Below are 20,615 nucleotides of genomic sequence, written 5' to 3'. Positions count from 1 at the left end.
GTGGAAACTGAGCTGCACTTCCTAACCTCCTGCCAAATGTATGACCATATTAGAGACACATATTTCCCTCAGATTACAGCGATCCACAAAGAATTCGAAAACAAACCCAATTTTGATAAACTCCCTTATCTACTGGGTGAAAAACCACAGTGTGCCATCACAGCTGCAAGATTTGTGACCTGTTGCCACAAGAAAAGACCAGTGAAGAACAAACACCATTGTAAATACAACCCATATTTATTGTTTATTTATTTTCCCATTTGTACTTTAAACTATTTGCACATTGTTACAACACTGTATATATACATAATATGACATTTGAAATGTCTTTATTCTTTTGAAACTCTGAGTGTAATGTTTACTGTTAATATTTATTGTTTATTTCACTTTTGTTTACTATCTACTTCCCTTGCTTTGGCAATGTCAACACACGTTTCCCATGCCAATAAAGCCCTTAAATTGAATTGAATTGAAATTGAGAGAGAGAGAGAGAGAGAGAGAGAGAGAGAGAGAGAGAGATAGAGAGAGAGAGAGAGAGAGAGAGAGAGAGAGAGAGAGAGAGAGATGCACTGTAGGGTGCTTTATGTGTGGCTGTCCTACCACCACCAGCCTCCTCTGTTGTCATGGTGTTGTTAAGTCACTTTCTCACAAATCCAGTGACGATTGACTAAACATGGTTGGTCATTCCATGCCTTTACAGGAAGCCATGTTTCTGTGTTCAGCTCAACACAGTCCTCCTCCCCATTTGCTGGGTTGTCAACACCATTATCAGGCTGCTGTGGGTACCAGTAACTACAGGGTAAACAAGACAGAGAAAATTAAATAATAAACATTGTATTTGTCACATGCGCCGAATACAACAGGTGTAGACTTTACCATGAAATGCTTACGGGTCCTAAGAAAAAAAAAAAAGTGCTAAATAAGAAAAGGAAAATAGTAACACAATAAAATAACAATAACGAGGCTATATTCAAGGAATACCGGTTCCGAGTCAATGTGCGGGGGTACGAGGTAGTTGAGGTAATTTAGGTAAAATGTACATGTAGGTAGGGGTAAAATGGTCTAGGCAATCAGGTTAGATAATGAATAGAGCAGCAGCAGCGCATGAGAAAAGTGTGAAGGTATGTCTATGTGTGAGTGTGTGTGTGTGTGTGTTTTGTGTGTGTGAGCGTATGTAGTGTGTGTGTGTGTTGGAGTGTCAGTGTAGTATGTGTGAGTGTATGGGTAGAGTCTAGCGAGGGTTTATAGAGCCAGTGGAAGAGAGCTAGTGGAAGAGAGAGCCAGTGGAAAAGAGAGCCAGTGGAAGAGAGCCAGTGGAAGAGAGAGCCAGTGGCAGAGAGAGCCAGTGGAAGAGAGAGCCAGGGGAGGAGAGAGCCAGTGGGAGAGAGCCAGTGGAAGAGAGCCAGTGGAAGAGAGAGCCAGGGAAGAGAGCCAGTGGAAGAGAGAGCCAGAAAAGAGAGCAGTGGAAGAGAGAGCCAGGGGAAGGGAGCAGTGGAAGAGAGAGCCAGGGGAAGAGAGCCAGTGGAAGAGAGAGCCAGTGGAAGAGAGAGCCAGTGGAAGAGAGAGCCAGTGGCAGAGAGAGCAGTGGCAGAGAGAGCCAGGGGAAGAGAGAGCCAGGGGAAGAGAGCCAGTGAAGAGAGAGCCAGTGGAAGAGAGCCAGTGGAAGAGAGCCAGTGGAAGAGAGCCAGTGGAAGAGAGAGCCAGGGGAAGAGAGCCAGTGGAAGAGAGAGCCAGGGGAAGAGAGCCAGTGGAAGAGAGAGCCAGTGGAAGAGAGCCAGTGGAAGAGAGCCAGTGGAAGAGAGCCAGTGGAAGAGAGAGCCAGGGGAAGAGAGCCAGTGGAAGAGAGAGCAGGGGAAGAGAGCCAGTGGAAGAGAGAGCCAGGGAAGGGAGCCAGTGGAAGAGAGAGCCAGTGGAAGAGAGCCAGTGGAAGAGAGCCAGTGCAAAAATCATCAACAAAAATGGGTCAATGTAAATAGTCAGACACTGTGGTAGAAAACATCATCCTAAATTATAGACAGGTTTTTTTTTAGCTTTAAAATGAATATACCTCACCAAGCATGGACCAACAACCAAAACATTATTTGTATTTTTTGAATGCCATTTTCAAATGCAAATAGTACTTGGTTTCTATGCTATATCTTTAGTGCTTGTGGAATGACATCTATGAGTGAAAACAAGATTTGAAGCAATATGTAATTTGTTAACAAGTCTCCATATTACACCAGGAGGGTCAAATCTCACCTCGTAGTCATTGGATTATGAACAACACAGAGAATCAGTCCTACTCCTTACACTGTGGTCAGTGTTATTAGAGCATACTCCTTACACTGTGGTCAGTGTTATTATAGAACAGTAGTCTCTTACCTTGGGGTGGTCAGCGGTGTGCGGTCCACCCATCTCCAGGTCCCCTCAGTAACAGAGTCAGTCAGACCAATCCAGGCTCTCTTATTGAGGCCAAAGAGAAACTCCTGTTGTTGATAAAGATACTGATATTGTCAACTGCAATAGGCTAAATGCGTTAAATACTGGAAGATACATTACTGACCAAGGATGTTTGATCTCTCTCTCTCTCTCTCTCTCTCTCTCTCTCTCTCTCTCTCTCTCTCTCTCTCTCTCTCTCTCTCTCTCTCTCTCTCTCTCTCTCTCTCTCTCTCTCTCTCTCTCTCTCTCTCTCTCTCTCTCTCTCTCTCTCTCTCTCTCTCTTCTCTCTCTCTCTCTCTCTCTCTCTCTCTCTCTCTCTTCTCTCTCTCTCTCTCTCTCTCACCTGTTCCTTATCACTGTTTATGATGACCAGGTCTGCTCCTCTCTCCAGACAGTCCTGGCTACTCTCCCTCCAGGTTTTAGTCTCAGTAGAGATGAAGTACCAACTGGATTCAAACTTCTGCCAGCCTTCAGGACAGGTTTGTTCTACAAGACAAAAACATGAATTATTATTCTGCACCTATTATTGAAGAATACAAAATACAAGTTGACTGCATATTAGGCATGTGATGTTAGGATAATTTATTAGGTAATCTCACTCAGATTAGATAACTTTCTCTTGAGATCATCTCTCTCCTTCTGTAGCTGGTCTCTCTCTTTAGTCAGGGTGGTATAACTGGTCTGTATATATATATATATTTTTTTTTCCCACCTTTATTTAACCAGGTAAGCCAGTTGAGAACAGGATCTCATTTACAACTGCGACCTGGCCAAGACAAAGCAAAGTAGTGCAACAAAAACAACACAGAGTTACATATGGGGTAAAAAAAAACATAAAGTCAGAAATACAACAGAAAAGATATATACAGTGTGTGCAAATGTAGCAAGTTATGGAGGTAAGGCAATAAATAGGCTATAGTGCAGAATAATTACAATAGTATTAACACTGGAATGCTAGATGTGCAAGAGATTATGTGCAAATAGAGATACTGGGGTGCAAAAGATAAAATTAAATAACAATATAGGGATGAGGTAGTTGGGTGGGCTAATTTCAGATGGGCTGTGTACAGGTGCAGTGATCGGTAAGGTGCTCTGACAACTGATGCTTAAAGTTATTGAGGGAGATAAGAGTCTCCAGCTTCAGAGATTTTTGCAATTCGTTCCAGTCATTGGCAGCAGAGAACTGGAAGGAATGGCGGCCAAAGGAGGTGTTGGCTTTGGGAATGACCAGTGAGATATACCTGCTGGAGCGCAGACTACGGGTGGGTGCTGCTATGGTGACCAATGAGCTAAGATAAGGCGGGGATTTGCCTAGCAGTGATTTATAGATGGCCTGGAGCCAGTGGGTTTGACGACGAACATGTAGTGAGGACCAGCCAACAAGAGTGTACAGGTCACAGTGGTGGGTAGTGTATGGGGCTTTGGAGACAAAACGGATGGCACTGTGATAGACTACATCCAATTTGCTGAGTAGAGTGTTGGAGGCTATTTTATAAATGACATCGCCGAAGTCAAGGATCGGTAGGATAGTCAGTTTTACGAGGGCATGTTTGGCAGCATGAGTGAAGGAGGCTTTGTTGCGAAATAGGAAGCCGATTCTAGATTTAACTTTGGATTGGAGATTCTTTATGTGAGTCTGGAAGTTGAGTTTACAGTCTAACCAGACACCTAGATATTTGTAGTTGTCCACATACTCTAGGTCAGACCCGTCGAGAGTGGTGATTCTAGTCGGGTGGGCGGGTGCTAGCAGCGTTCGATTGAAAAGCATGCATTTAGTTTTACTAGTGTTTAAGAGCAGTTGAAGGCTACTGAAGGATTGTTGTATGGCATTGAAGCTCGTTTGGAGGTTTGTTAACACAATGTCCAATGAAGGGCCAGATGTATACAAAATGGTGTCGTCTGCGTAGAGGTGGATCTGAGAGTCACCAGCAGCAAGAGCGACATCATTGATATACACGGAGAAAAGTGTCGGCCCAATAATTGAACCCTGTGGCACCCCCATAGAGACTGCCATAGGTCCAGACAACAGGCCCTCCGATTTGACACACTGAACTCTATCTGAGAAGTAGTTGGTGAACCAGGCGAGGCAGTCATTTGAGAAACCAAGGCTATTTAGTCTGCCAATAAGAATGCGGTGGTTGACAGAGTCGAAAGCCTTGGCCAGGTCGATGAAGACGGCTGCACAGTACTGTCTATTATCAATCGCGGTTATAATATCGTTTAGGACCTTGAGCGTGGCTGAAGTGCACCCGTGACCAGCTCGGAAACCGGATTGCATAGCGGAGAAGGTACGGTGGTCTTCGAAATGGTCGATGATCTGTTTATTAACTTGGCTTTCGAATACTTTCGAAAGTCAGGGCAGGGACTGGTCTCTCTCTGCAGACACATTGGTTTTATCTCCCATGCCTCTGTTATCTAGAAAGGATTGATAGATATAGCTACTGGTGAAAAGGCCATTTCTTACTGCTACTGTAAGTGGCAGGCGTTAAAAACTGAAGGTCTATACAGTCTGCTAAAAGTGGACAGAATATCTTGGATGTGTTTTGCTAGTTCCTTGAACATGTCTAACAGAGGAGGAATTTAGTTACACAGATAACAACATTCATCTGAATTTGGGACCTTATGAAAAACTGATATAGTGTAATGATTAGATAACAATACACTCACAGACTAGTCTCAGGGAGATGTTGAGAGTGACTTGTAGAACACACAGCATCCCAAAGCTCACAGCAACCATCCTGTAGAGTCTTCTCCCTGAATCCTCAGGTCCTGAGGAGATACACACTGATTTGAGAACACACATACACAACGTTCCCATGCACACATACCCACACACGCACACGTACACACACACACAAACAAACACACGTAGACGAGGGTGGTGTTGGTACATGACCAGTTTCTCAATGTTGTTTTAGAGGAGGTTACCATATCAGTATGACATGTTAGAAGCACATAATTACATTAATACATCTAAATACACTGAAAACATACAGCTATTTTTATATTTACATTCAAGGTAAAATCATTATAAAAAACTTCCACTGGGACTTGCTATCAATTAGCATTTTTCAGTGTTTTTGTGTCATGTGTAAGTCTTTGTCTTTGTGTGTGAGTGTGTGTGTGTGTGTGTGTGTGTGTGTGTGTGTGTGTGTGTTTGTGAATGTGTGTATGTGACTTGAGATTTCTATAGTTTTAATTATACTTTGTGGAAAGTAACAATTTTTCCGGGGGAAGAAATCGTTTCTTTGGAGGTCACTATAACTTTTTGAATACAGATCCCAAAAAATTACAACTCTTTAAAACTGTTTGAATACAGATCTGAGAGAGCAAACACTCGGTCGGGGTATCAATTTAGTAGAATACACAAAGTGAATACACAATGGGAATACACAATGGGAATACACAATGTGCAATTTGGAAATTAGGTTGTGCATCAGCAGTTTTTCTCTTGTTATGTCAGTCACTGACAGTCACTCTGTTAGCCTAGTCAGCTAACCATTTTTAGATTGTCAGTTAGTCTAGCCAGCTATCTAAACTCTTTGCAGTCATGGCCGAATAACGACCGGGCACATAGGATGTGTTCCCAGGGGCCCTGGCCTCCAGGGGGTCCCCATTTACTTATTTTGTCACTCTCACTCATATATCATTAACATGTCATAAGTCTTGATAAAATGTGTAGAATTGCAGGAAATGTGCTTTAAAAATGCAAAAATGTCTCTCCAGTCCATGCAAAATTATTAGAATAGCAGATAGCTTGCTTTAAAACGGAAACATTTTCTCTACTCCTTATGGCAAAATGTGTAAAATGTCAGGAAATTAACTTTAAAAGTAAAAGGTATTGACTAATTGTTGAGGCAAAATCCCGATTTTACAAATTAAGAACACAGGTAGTGTAGACTAGCTAACCACCATATAGCCCACTAAAATATCAATTTTAGCGGCGCCGGAGAAGATGGCAGCCGTTTTACAGCCCTCTAACCAATTGTACTATTATGTGTGTTTTTCCTTGTTATTTGTCATTTATTTTGTACATAATGTTTCTGCCATCGTCTCTTATAACCAAAAAGAGCTTCTGGATATCAGGACAGCGATTACTCACCTCGTATTGGACGAAGATTTTTTCTTCAACAAGGCGGCCACGAAAGATATCCCACAGACACCCGACAAAGAACAAATCCCTATCATTCGCATGAGGAAGAGACAGAAATATCGTGGACCTAGGTCGGGGTGCCTTGTAAGGATCCGACGGCGAGCGAGTAAACTGCCTCTGCCATCAATCCTATTAGCCAATCTTCAATCATTAGAGAACAAATTGGATGATTTAAGATTACGGTTATCCTACCAACGGGGTATTAAAAACTGTAACATCTTATGTTTCACAGAGTCGTGGATGAACGACGAAGTGGACAACATGCAGCTAGCGGGCTATACGCTACATCGGCAGGATAGAACGGCTGACTCCGGTAAGACAAGGGGTGGCGGTCTGTGTGTATTTGTAAACAACAGCTGGTGCACAAAATCAAATACTAAGGAGGTCTCGAGGTTTTTTTGCCTGAGGTAGAGTATCTTAAGATAGGCTGTAGACCACACTATTTACCAAGAGAGTTTTCATCTATATTTTTCATAGCTGTCTATTTACCACCACAAACCAATGCTGGCACTAAGATTGCACTGAATGAGCTGTATAAATCAATAGGAAACCGCTCATCCAGAGGCAGTGCTCCTAGTGGCCGGGGACTTTAATGCAGGGAAACTTAAATCCGTTCTACCTAATTTCTACCACCATGTTAAATGTGCAACCAGAGGAAAAAAAAACTCTAGACCACCTTTACTCCACACACAGAGACGCATACAAAGCTCTCCCTCGCCCTCCATTTGGCAAATCTGACCATAACTCTATCCTCCTGATTCCTGCTTATAAGCAAAAACTAAAGCAGGAAGCACCAGTGACTCGGTTAATAAAAAAGTGGTCAGATGACGCAGATTCTAAGCTAAAAGGACTGTTTTGCTAGCACAGACTGGAACATGTTGTGGGATTCTTCAGATAGCATTGAGGAGTACACCACATCAGTCACTGGCTTCATCAATAAGTGCATCGATGATGTCGTCCCCACAGTGACCGTACGTACATACCCCAACCAGAAGCCATGGATTACAGAAAACATCCGCACTGAGCTAAAGGGCAGAGCTGCCGCTTTCAAGGAGCGGGAATCTAACCCGGACGCTTATAAGAAATCCCGCTATGCCCTCCAACGAACCATCAAACAGGCAAAGAGTCAATACAGGGCTAAGATTGAATCGTACTACACCGGCTATGACGCTCGTCGGATGGGGCAGGGCTTGAAAACTATTACAGACTACATTTACATTTACATTTTAGTCATTTAGCAGACTACAAAGGGAAGCACAGCTGCGAGCTGCCCAGTGACACAAGACTTCCAGACGAGCTAAACCACTTCTATACTCGCTTCGAGGCAAGCAACACTGAAGCATGCATGAGAGCACCAGTTGTTCCGGAGGACTATGTGATCACGCTCTCCGTGGCCGATGTGAGTAAGACTTTTAAGCAGGTCAACATTCACAAGGCCGCAGGGCCAGACGGCTACCAGGACGTGTACTCCGAGCATGTGCTGACCAACTGGCAAGTGTCTTCACTGACATTTTCAACATGTCCCTGACTGAGTCTGTAATACCAACATGTTTCAAGCAGACCACCATAGTCCCCGTGCCCAAGTACACTAAGATAACCTGCCTAAATGACTACCGACCCGTAGCACTGACGTCTGTAGCCATGAAGTGCTTTGAAAGGCTGGTCATGGCTCACATCAACACCATTTTCCCAGAAACCCTAGACCCACTCCAATTTGCATACCACCCCAACAGATCCACAGATGATGCAATCTCTATTGCACTCCACACTGCCCTTTCCCACCTGGACAAGAGGAACACCTACGTGAGAATGCTATTCATTGACTACAGCTCAGCATTCAACACCATAGTGCCCTCAAAGGTCATCACTAAGCTAAGGATCCTGGGACTAAACACCTCCCTCTGCAACTGGATCCTGGACTTCCTGACGGGCCACCCCCAGGTGGTAAGGGTAGGTAACAACACATCTGCCACACTGATCCTCAACACGGGGGCCCTACAGGGGTGCGTGCTCAGTCCCCTCCTGTACTCCCTGTTCACCCATGACTGCATGGCCAGGCACAACTCCAACACCGTCATTAAGTTTGCCGACGACACAACAGTGGTAGGCCTGATCACCGACAACGATGAGACAGCCTAGAGAGAGGAGGTCAGAGACCTGGCCGTGTGGTGCCAGGATAACAATCTCTCTCCCTCAACGTGACCAAGACAAAGGAGATGATTGTGGACTACAGGAAAACAAAGAGGACTGAGCACGCCCCCATTTTCATCGACGGGGCTGTAGTGGAACAGGTTGAGAGCTTCAAGTTCCTTGGTGTCCACATCACCAACAAACTATCATGGTCCAAACACACCAAGACAGTCGTGAAGAGGGCACGACAAAGCCTATTCCCCCTCAGGAGACTGAAAAGATTTGGCATGGGTCCTCAGATCCTCAAAAAATTCTACAGCTGCACCATCGAGAGCATCCTGACTGGTTGCATCACCGCCTGGTATGGCAACTGCTTGGCCTCCGACCGCAAGGCACTACAGAGGGTAGTGCGTACGTCCCAGTACATCACTGGGGCCAACCTTCCTGCCATCCAGGACCTCTATACCAGGCGATGTCAGAGGAAGGCCCTCAAAATTGTCAAAGACTCCAGCCACCCTAGTCATAGACTGTTCTCTCTGCTACCGCAAGGCAAGCGGTACAGGAGTGCAAAGTCTAGGTCCAAAAGACTTCTCAACAGCTTCTACCCCCAAGCCATAAGACTCCCGAACAGCTAATCATGGCTACCCGGACTATTTGCACTGCCCTCCCACCCCCACCCCACCTTTTTACGCTGCTGCTACTCTGTTAATTATTTATGCATAGTCACTTTAACTCTACCCACATGTACATATTACTTCAACTACCTCAACTAGCCGGTGCCCCCGCACATTGACTCTGCACAGGTACCCCCCTGTATATATAGCCTCCCTACTGTTATTTTATTTTACTACAGGACATATAAAGTTGCTTTTGTCACATTCATGAGGTTGGAGTAATAACATGTAGAACTACTTAAGACATTGGCTTGAATCTAGGTTGTGCCTTTAGATTTTGAGAAAATTAACAACTAAGGAATCATTTTTCACATCTCTCATTGACTTCCCCAAACGCCGGCCTGGTCTGTTTGGTCTGTTTTGCAAGTGTTCCAGGAAGTCTTGCAATGTTGTGCTTCTGGGTTTAGCAACCCTGCATTATTGTAACGCTGTTGTCTTAACCTTTGTAATTTTCATGCTAGGATCAGTGTCAAGGGGCATCTTGCTCTCAAGTGGAAATAAAGTTACACATGCATACACAGAAACTGCAACATCACAACCTTTACAGCATCACCTGATGAAGACCCCCTCTGCGCAATTTAACTTGGTGAGGAGAGGAAATCGGTATGTTTTCTTGCGTCACAATGAGGAAACATTAGTTGTGGCTCTTCCACAGTATTGAGTCACTTCCACAATTCCATTTCCTCCTACGCTGAACATTTAAAAAAAGTAAATCATGCATCTATTTATCTGAAACCAACAGCCTGAATGATTCAGAGATGCTTTGATTTCCTGACAGTGTTGATCCACATCATCCTGCTTGTTGTTCCCATCTTCTGACAGATCTCTTTGTCCTTTGTCTTCTTTCTGTTTTACATTTACATTTTACATTTAAGTCATTTAGCAGACGCTCTCATCCAGAGCGACTTACAAATTGGTGCATTCAACTTAGGATAGCCAGTGGGACAACCACATCTTGATCACAGTAAGTACACTTCTTCAAACAAGCAGCTGTGAGCAAAGTCAGTGCAATCAGGGACAACCACAGTGGGGGAAAAAAGTATTTAGTCAGCCACCAATTGTGCAAGTTCTCCCACTTAAAAAGATGAGAGAGGCCTGTAATTTTCATCATAGGTCAACTATGACAGACAAAATGAGATTTTGAGCTGGGACCAAAGTAACAAAGCCTACCATCATTTGTCTGTCATAGTTGACGTGTACCTATGATGAAAATTACAGGCCTCTCTCATCTTTTAAGTGGGAGAACTTGCACAATTGGTGGCTGACTAAATACTTTTTTTCCCCACATTTTGACTCAACAACTGTAGTTTAGACATGTTTGCGATCTAACTAACCCACAATCCTAATATTTGTGTAAACTCTTCACAGTTGTGTTCCGTGTGTGTAACTGAGTAGACTGATACCCCCTTTCATTGATCCACAATCCATAGGTAAGTCTGTACAGTGAAATACAAGTATGCCCCGAGTCGTGGCTGAACAAGGACATGGTAAATATGAATCTAGCTGTTTTTTCTGTACACCGGCAGGACAGAACGGTGGTGGCAGGGAAGTTCAGGGGAGGGGGTGTGTGTCTCTTTGTTAACAACATCTGGTGTTATCAAGGAAGTCTCAAGATTCTGCTCGCCTGAGTTAGAATACCTCATGATAAGCTGTAGACCATAATATTTACCAAGAGAGTTTTCATCTATATTTTTTGTAGCTGTGTATTTACCACCACAAACCGATGCTGGCACTAAGACCTCACTCAAGGAGCTGTATATGGCCATTAGCAAACAAGAAAATGCTCACCCAGAGGTGGCACTCCTAGTGGCCGTTGACTTTAATGCAGGAAAACTTTAGTCTGTTTTACCTAATTTCTACTAGCACGTCACCTGTGCAACTGGAACTGAAAAAACTCTAAATCACCTTTACTCCACACACCGAGACACATACAAAGCTCTCCCTTGCCCTCCATTTGGCAAATCTGACCATAACTCTATCCTCCTGATTCTTGCCTACTAGCAATAACTAAAACCGGAAGTACCAATCACGCGCTCAATACAGAAGTGGTGCAATGAAGCGAATGTTAAGCTACAGGACTGTTTCTCTACGACAGACTGGAATATGTTCTGGGATTCATCCTATGGCATTGAAGAATTTACCACATCAGTGACCAGCTTCATTAGTAAGTGCATCGACGACATCTTCCCCACAGTGACCAGACGTACATATCCCAACCAGAAGCTATGGATTACAGGCAATATCGGCATTGGGCTAAAGGCTAGAGCTGCCACTTTCAAGGAGCGGGACACTAATCCAGACCCTTATAAGAAATCCCACTACCTCCTACGATTAACCATCAAACAGGCAAAGCTTCAATACAGGACCAAAATCGAATCCTACTACACAGGTTCTGACGCTCGTTGGATGTGGCAGGACTTGCAAACTATTACAAAGGGAAACCCAGCAGTGATTTGTCCAGTGACGCGAGCCTACCAGACAAGCTAGTTACACTATATATACAAAAGTATGTGAATTCCCCTTCAAATCAGTAGATTTGGCTATTTCAGACACACCCGTTGCTGACAGGTGTATAAAATTGAGCACACAGCCATGCAATCTCCATAGAAAAAACACTGGCAGTAGAAAGGCCTTACCGAAGAGCTCAGTGACTTTCAATGTGGCACCATCATAGGATGCCACCTTTCCAACAAGTCAGTCAAATTTCTGCCCGGCTAGAGCTGCCCCGGTCAACTGTGAGTGCTATTATTGTAAAGTGGAAATGTATAGGAGCAACAACGTCTCAGCTGTGAAGTGGAAGGCCACACAAGCTCACAGAACGGGACCGCCGAGTGCTGAAGCGCGTAAAAATCGTCTATCCTCGGTTGTAACACTCACTGCCGAGTTCCAAACTGCCTCTGGAAGCAACATCAGTACAATAGCAGCCGCACAGAAGCCTAAGATCACCATGTGCAATACCAAGCGTCGGCTAAAGTGCTGTAAAGCTCGCCGTCATTGGACTATGGAGCAGTGGAAACGTGTTCTCTGGAGTGGTGAATCACGCTTCACCATCTGGCAGTACGACGGACAAATCTGGGTTTGGCGGATAACAAGAGAACGCTACCTGCCCGAATGCATAGTGCCAACTGTAAAGTTGGGTGGAGGAGGAATAATGGTCTGGGATGTTTTTTTATGGTTCGGTCTAGGCCCCATAGTTCCAGTGAAGGGAAATCTTAATGCTACAGCATACAATGACATTCTAGACGATTCTGTGCTTCCAACTTTGGGGAAAAAGTTTGGGGAAGGCCCTTTGCTGTTTTAGCATGACAATGCCCCTGTGCACAAAGCGAGGTCCATACAGAAATGGTTTGTCGAGATCGGTGTGGAAGAACTTGACTGACCTGCACAGAGTCCTGAACTCCTTTGGGATGAATTGGAATGCTGACTGCAAGCCAGGCCTAATCGCCTAACATAAGTGCCTGATCTCACTAATACTCTTGTGGCTGAATGGAAGCAAGTCCCCGCAGCAATGTTCCAACAAAGGTGGTACAAACTCCATATTAATGCCCATGAATTTAGAATGAGATGTTCGACAAGCAGGTGTCCACATACTTTTGGTAATGTAGTATACCTTCTATGCTTGCTTTGAGGCTAGCAACACTAAACCATGCTGGAGAGCACCAGCTGTTCCGGACTACTGTGTGATCACGCTCTCCATGACTAAGACCTTTAAAAAGGTTAGCATTCACAGACAAATTACCAGGACACATACTTAGAGCATGCGCTGAGCAACTGGAAAGTGTTTCAACAACATTTTCAACCTCTCCCTGACCCAGTCTGTAATACCTACATGTTTCAAGCAGACCACCATAGTCCCTGCGGCCAAGAATGCCTAATTAAACTGTCTAAATGACTATCGCCCTGTAGCACTCAGACCTGTAGCCATGAAATGCTTTGAAAGGCTGGTCATGGCTCAGTTCAACACCATCATCCCAAACACCTTGGACCCACTCCAATTCGCATACCTCCCCACAGATCCACAGATGATACAATCTCTATGCTCGTCATTGACTTCAGCTCAGCGTTCAACACCATAGTGGCTTCCAAGCTCAACACTAAACTAAGGACCCTGGGATTAAACAACTCCCTCTGCAACTGGATCCTAGACTTCCTGACGGGCCGCCCCCAGGTGGTGAGGGTAGGCAACAACATATCCGCCACACTGACCATCAACATGGGGTCCCTCACGGGTGCATGCTTAGCCCCTTTCTGTACTCTTTGTTCACCCATGACTGGGTGGCCGCGACCAACTCCAACACCATCATTTAGTTTGCCGACGACACAACAGTGGTAGGCCTGATCACCTACGACGATGAGACGGCCTACAGCGAGGTCAGAGTCCTGGCAGTGTGGTGCCAAGATTAGTTTTGTTTTCTTTCATACGATCAGTTACGAGTTTTGTAAATGTTTTCATTGTGTTTTGTTTAGAGTGCTCCATGTCAGCAATGAGCATGTTTCTGGTTTCTCTGTCCTCTTAACATTGACGGAGAGTTTGTGCCAGAGCATGCATAGAAGTAGGCTAACTGGCCTGCTGCATGCAAGTGTAGGTAAGTGCCATTTGGGGATGTCTGATTTCTGATCGCTTTAACTCACCATCACTAATAAGCTGAGCTTCTCAGTATTTTTGTTTCTCACCGCACACAGTAAGTCAAAGAAGTCAGTATTATTGAATTTCAGTTGTGAATGTTAGTTCCTCAAAGTATTTAAAAAATCTTTCCAACACTCTCCCTTTCGATAAACACCAGTCCACGGTGTGAAACAGCAAAATGTCATGTTCTGAAGATAGCATATATCCAGTGAAAATGTCAAAAAATACCTGAACACATCTCCCTTTGAGTGAAAACAGCTGCGTCTCTCCCGATCTCACTGGCACAAGAAACTCTGAGGGCCCGGAATAGGCTAGTTGATTAAATGTTGCAAGTTCGCTAGCGTCAGCTTCCGGCCGGACCTCCATATAAACAGTCATTGGGCCGGACCCAGTTGATTGATTTGATACAATGTTGCCATTCACTAACTGATTGATTTGATACAACTTTGCACTTCACTAGTGATATCGCAAGTCAAGACCGAAATGGAGGCAGACAGGCAGAGTAAAGAGATTAATGAGATTGAAAGAACCTGCATTTTCATCAGGATATTTTCTGTGATTCTTTGTGGGGTTTATGCATTTTTACTTAGTTGACAATGGAAGTTATTCTACTACTACATTTGGCCTATAGGCTATATTGCTTAGTTCCATGAGCTAATTTATTAAGCCAATCAAGGTGTATCAATGTGTCCATATGGCAGAGGCTGGTTGATTTTGAGAAACAAAAACGTTATTGAAATTAAACTGTTCCACGAAAATACACATGAAAATCATAACTGGCACGCAGATCAGTAGAAATGCTAGGGTAAACTTCCTCAAACTTTAAACTCACGAGCCACAAAAGAATAGACCGTTGTGAACAGGGTGCACTTTTCTTTGTACTACATAATTACAACGGGTGTGTTTTTGTGTGTCAAAAATATTGAAACATTTCTGGAATTGTGATACTTGCTTTGTCATTACCTAACTACATTGTGATAATACAATCTATACTGTATATCTGCTCCATGGGCCCTGGTCAAAAATAGTGCATTAGAAAAGGGGAAGTCCCAAATGGCACCCTATTCCATATATGGTGCACTACGTTTGAACAGAGCCCTATGGGCCCTGGTCAAAGCAACTGTGCTAATAGGGAAGCATTTGGGACTATATTGAGATTGAGAGTTGGCACCAAATGTTTGCTCAAGCTTGCAGTCATCTCAAATATGATAAACAGGAAGCTGCTTGTCACGATCGTCTACCAATGAGGAGGACCAATGCGCAGCGTTGAAGGTGAACATATTTTAATTACTATAAATGATCACACGATCAAAAACACAAACGAAAACGTGACGTCTACGGTTACACACAAACCGAAATGAACAAGAAACCACAAACACAACGTGAAAGACAGATAGTTAAATATGGCTCCCAATCAGAGACAACGAGCCAACAGCTGACACTCGTTACCTCTGATTGGGAGTCACTCAAACAAAGAAATACAATAACCTAGAACCCACCACAAAACATAGAAACTAACACCCTGGCTCAACATACGAGAGTCCCCCGAGCCAGGGCGTGACAGTACCCCCCCCTAAAGGCGCGGACTCCGACCGCGCCAACGAAACACAACAGGGGAGGGACGGGTGGGCACTCCGCCTAGGCGGCGGATCCGGCTCCAGTGGAACAGGCACGTGCCGTGCCGGACCGACGACTTACACCACTGGCTTGGTGTGGGGAACAGGCACGGGCCGTGCTGCCCTGACGACGCACACCACTGGCTTGGTGTGGGGAGCAGGAGCGGGCCGGACAGGGCTGACGAACCGCCCCACAGACTTGGTGCTGGGAGCAGGAATGGGCCGGACCGGGCTGGCGACGCGCACCACAGACCTGGTGCGGAGAGCAGGAACGGGCAGAGCCGGGCTGACGAGACGCACCACAGACTTGACGCGGGGAGCAGGAATGGGCCGGACCGGGCTGGCGACGCGCACCACAGACCTGGTGCGGAGAGCAGGAACGGGCAGAGCCGGGCTGACGAGACGCACCACAGGCTTGATGCGGGGAGCAGGAATGGGCCGGACCGGGCTGGCGACGCGCACCACAGACCTGGTGCGGGGAGCAGGAACGGGCAGAGCCGGGCTGACGAGACGCACCACAGACTTGATGCGGGGAGCAGGAATGGGCCGGACCGGGCTGGCGACGCGCACCACAGACCTGGTGCGGAGAGCAGGAACGGGCAGAGCCGGGCTGACGAGACGCACCACAGGCTTGATGCGGGGAGCAGGAATAGACCGGACCGTACTGGGGACACACACCACTGGCTCCACACCGGGATCTGGAACGGGCCGGACCGGACTGGCAACACACGCCAGTACCTCTCGCCGTGCCTCCACACCTTCCATCCCCTCTTCTACCAGTGGCCCCCGTAACCCGGCGGCCTTCTCCGGCAACCCACTGGACCGCTCTATCGCGGCCTCCTGCTGGTCCGCCGTCGTGAGCCCCCCCCTAAAAATTTTCGGGGCGTCTCTCCTACCCGTGGACCACGTCTCCATATCCCTCGCCAGCTTCTCGCCCTTCTGCCATAATGTCAAGCCCTTGTCTTCCTCCCTCGGCTTGACCCAGTCCAGGAGGCGAAGGAGATCTGTGAGGGATCTCCCTGGCGACGGCTCCTGGACACGCTGCTTGGTCCCATCTTGGTGGTTTCTTCTGTCACGATCGTCTACCAATGAGGAGGACCAATGCGCAGCGTTGAAGGTGAACATATTTTAATTACTATAAATGATCACACGATCAAAAACACAAACGAAAACGTGACGTCTACGGTTACACACAAACCGAAATGAACAAGAAACCACAAACACAACGTGAAAGACAGATAGTTAAATATGGCTCCCAATCAGAGACAACGAGCCAACAGCTGACACTCGTTACCTCTGATTGGGAGTCACTCAAACAAAGAAATACAATAACCTAGAACCCACCACAAAACATAGAAACTAACACCCTGGCTCAACATACGAGAGTCCCCCGAGCCAGGGCGTGACACTGCTGTATGATTAAATTGCCAAAATTACACAATATAGCTGCAGCATGACTTAAAATGTGCAATCTGTGATTTCTAAATTAATGATATTTCCCCATTGATACTTGAAAATGTAACTTTTACTGTAAATGCCTCATGAGCTTAGTTGAACCGTCTAACCCCATCACGAAATAAAATATAAGCTTGTTTCACAATGAAATTGTAAACAAACACCATATAGCCTCATATGGTTAAAACTATCATTTTGATCTCGTGGATGGTCAGTCTTTGCATACATATCTCTCTCTATGAATTTGAGAGTGGTTAAATTTTTCTAGCCCCGTCCCTCAGCTGTTTACCAAAAACAGTGGCGGGGTGTCCCCTGTGTTGTTGTTTAAAAAGGTTATTTTCAATTGATCGTCTTTAAATAGTTCCAAATAGTTTCGATAAGTAAAGTAAAAAAATACATTGAATTGATACATTTTAGTGTACGTGACCCCAGCTGGTTTTGAACCACACGCTCTGTACCAACTGAACCACACAGAAGACAGAAGCAAAAACATGTGTTTTTTCTATTACGTGGTGTTAGTGAGTGTGTGTGTGTGTGTGTGTGTGTGTGTGTGTGTGTGTGTGTGTGTGTGTGTGTGTGTGTGTGTGTGTGTGTGTGTGTGTGTGTGTGTGTGTGTGTGTGTGTGTGTGTGTGTGCGTGTGTTCCGTTAGTGCGTTCATAACTGCCTGCATCCACGTGTGAGAGAGTGAAAGATAGAGATCATTCTTTGTACCTGAGAGATGGGTCTCAGTCTTCACGCTCCTTGTTGCTCTGTTCCGGTTTTCTTCAGTAACTTTGTTTAATTCAATCAGCTGTTTGTTGACGTAGCTGGCCATCTTAACGAACTGTACCGAATATCAATGATTACCCCAATCAATCAATTAATCAACTAATTCAGTCTGTCTGACCTCTTATAGTGTTAACTTACTTATGATTACCTTTCTAACTGACTCGTAATGGTAATATCTACTGAATGATTCTAACTTCAACGACCAGTAGTTGAGTAGCTGCTCTGATATGAGTCTCTATTGGTTCCTCTCTGATGTCTGCCTGTGGTGCACTGCAGTTGATAGAATGTTTTAAGTATCCAATCACTTTCAAGCAGGATGTAATATTTCGCAAGGCCTGTCTGTGGCATTGTTCATAAGGAAGTCACGTTATGTCTTGCACTCCGTGACTGGCCATCGATGGCCAAATAGGGGGCTTCTTTTTTATCTGTGCTGTCTGTGTGTGACGTCAGTGTCAGGAAATATTCAGAAGTGTGTGTAAGAAATCTGTCTGCATCTTTGTCAGAGGTTTTAAAGGGGAACTTCACAGATGTGCGTGCGTTGGTGGGTGCGTGCGGGTCTGCCTGTGAACAGTGTGTGTCCTCTAAGTTCTGTTCTGCCCTCTGCTTGTGTCCAACTGCAAGTCACACTTTTTTGAAGATCCAATCACATTCAAGCTGGTAGACCTCAGAGGACATTGTTCCTTGATATTTTAATCTGTGCTTTTGTTCTTCTTATTATAAAAGTGATTTATGATAACTGATCAAGAAAAAACTCTAGAAAAATAATGAATAAACTTATCAGAAGCCCACATGGCAAATCACATGACATGTTGCTAATTAAAAGTGGTAGAGGGAAAGAGTGAGGTAGAGAGAGATTTGTGTAGAGCCTACATGCAATGTTACATAATGAACTGTTAACATTGACAACAGCTATTGAGTGATATATACCTAATTTGATTTGTGTGCGTGCATGTGTGAGTGCATTCTTCCGTGTGTGTGTGTGAGCCTTTCTCTCCTACGTCTAGTTCAGAGTGCCATTCTACCAAAATATGTCATCAGTCTTCAGAGTTCCATAAACAGCAGTGACTACAAAGAGCATTTTTCACAGATCGAGTACTCTGGAATGGATCACCCATAGTCCCACCATTCTCCTTGGCCTGATAACCAGTAATGTAGCACCAAACAGTTATCCACTCCACCACCATTAGACTCTCCACTCCTCCAATAGCTGCAGTAGAAACAACAGAGTTAGACTGGCCACTCTCTCAGAACCTAGAGTATGAACAACACAGAGAATCAGTCCTACTCCTTACACTGTGGTCAGTGTTATTAGAGCAGTAGTATATTACCTTGTGGTGGTGAGTGTGGTGCCGTCCACCCATTTCCAGGTCCCCTCAGTAACAGTCAGACCAATCCAGACAGGACTGACTGTTTTAAGCCCATTGATAAATGTCTGTTGTTGTGACAGAAAACAATGTTATTAATACAGTCTCCACCTCTCTCTCTCTCTCTCTCTCTCTCTCTCTCTCTCTCTCTCTCTCTCTCTCTCTCTCTCTCTCTCTCTCTCTCTCTCTCTCTCTCTCTCTCTCTCTCTCTCTCTCTCTCTCTCTCTCTCTCTCTCTCTCTCTCTCTCTCTCTCTCTCTCTCTCTCTCTCTCTCTCTCTCTCTCTCTCTCTCTCTCTCTCTCTCTCTCTCTCTCTCTCTCACCTGTTCCTTATCACTGTTTACAATGACCAGGTCTGCTCCTCTCTCCAGACAGTCCTGTCTGCTCTCCCTGCAGGTTTTAGTCTCAGTAGACAGGAAGTACCAACTGGATTCAAACTTCTGCCAGCCTTTAGGACAGGTTTGTTCTACAAGACAAAAACATGAATTATTATACTGCACCTATTATTGAAGAATACAAACACAAGTTGACTGCATATTAGGCATGTGATGTTCATCATTTATTAGGTGAACTCACTCAGATTAGAGAACTTTCTCTTGAGATCATCTCTCTCATTCTGTAGCTGGTCTCTCTCTTCAGTCAGGGTGTTATATCTGGTCTGTATCTGGTCTCTCTTTTTAGTCAGGGTGTTATATCTGGTCTGTGGCTGGTTTCTCTCTTTTGTCAGGGTGTTGTAACTGGTCTGTAGCTGGTCTCTCTCTTTAGTCAGGGTGTTGTAACTGGTCTGTAGCTGGTCTCTCTCTTTAGTCAGGGTGTTGTAACTGGTCTGTAGCTGGTCTTTCTCTGCAGTCACATTGGTGTTATATTCCATGCCTCTGTTATCTGGAAAGGATTGATACATATAGCTACTGGTAAATTCGCTCACGAAACAGTAATTCAAGAATATCTAAATGCCTATTCCCATGAAAATGATTGAGATGATTGGCATGATGTTTGGACATTTCACCAGTAAAACGTGAAGACCATATTTAAATTAGGTATGCCTAACTTGGTGTAGGAAGGTATTAAAAACAGAACACTTTCTTGAGACAATATGGATAGAGGCAGATTTTGCAATCGGAGGATGCATTTTGTGCATATTCTATAATGATATTCAATAGGCGACATCTGCCAGTACAAACTTTGATTGAGAAATGATGACGTCCATAAAAAAAAAAAATGTGTGCTCCCTTGCCTAAACAAATATCACTACACCACTGGTTACAGTGCCTCCAAAATACATGATTGACATTGGCAAAAGAGGATGGAATATCAGCTGATCATTAATGTTGATGAAGTAAATATGCTAGTCAGCTAAATCAATATTGTTTTCACTGATTGTGATTAATCTTCAACGCTCTTAAATAA

The 20,615-nt window shown here is 44.7% G+C and overlaps 1 protein-coding gene and 1 long non-coding RNA gene across 4 annotated transcripts in view; both read right to left on the bottom strand.

Moving 5' to 3' along the window:
- Window positions 1-20,615, bottom strand: part of LOC311110163 (C-type lectin domain family 4 member E-like) — a gene marked incomplete at its 3' end in the record, with an annotated part of 129,540 nt that overhangs the window by 28,206 nt on the left and 80,719 nt on the right. Inside the window, exons 1-3 of one of the 3 annotated variants that reach the window (XR_014610687.1) lie at window positions 17,789-18,063; window positions 5,089-5,190; window positions 4,794-4,836 (exon numbers count right to left, since the gene is read on the bottom strand). Of the gene's footprint in view, window positions 1-4,793; window positions 4,837-5,088; window positions 5,191-17,788; window positions 18,064-20,615 lie in introns of those variants that run through there. The other 2 variants (XR_014610686.1, XR_014610685.1) reach the window with 2 other exon arrangements.
- Window positions 2,372-3,097, bottom strand: LOC311110165. Its single transcript, XR_014610689.1, has 3 exons — window positions 3,021-3,097; window positions 2,765-2,907; window positions 2,372-2,468 (listed from the first exon to the last, which is right to left on the bottom strand). It is a non-coding gene; the product is annotated as an uncharacterized lncRNA (long non-coding RNA).

This window comes from Coregonus lavaretus (assembly GCF_964263955.1).
Source record: "Coregonus lavaretus genome assembly, contig: SUPER_35_unloc_2, whole genome shotgun sequence".
In the NCBI taxonomy this organism is placed as follows: Eukaryota; Metazoa; Chordata; class Actinopteri; order Salmoniformes; family Salmonidae; genus Coregonus; species Coregonus lavaretus.
Note: the sequence above shows the minus strand (reverse complement) of the source record. Positions and strands in the feature narration are given on the sequence as shown.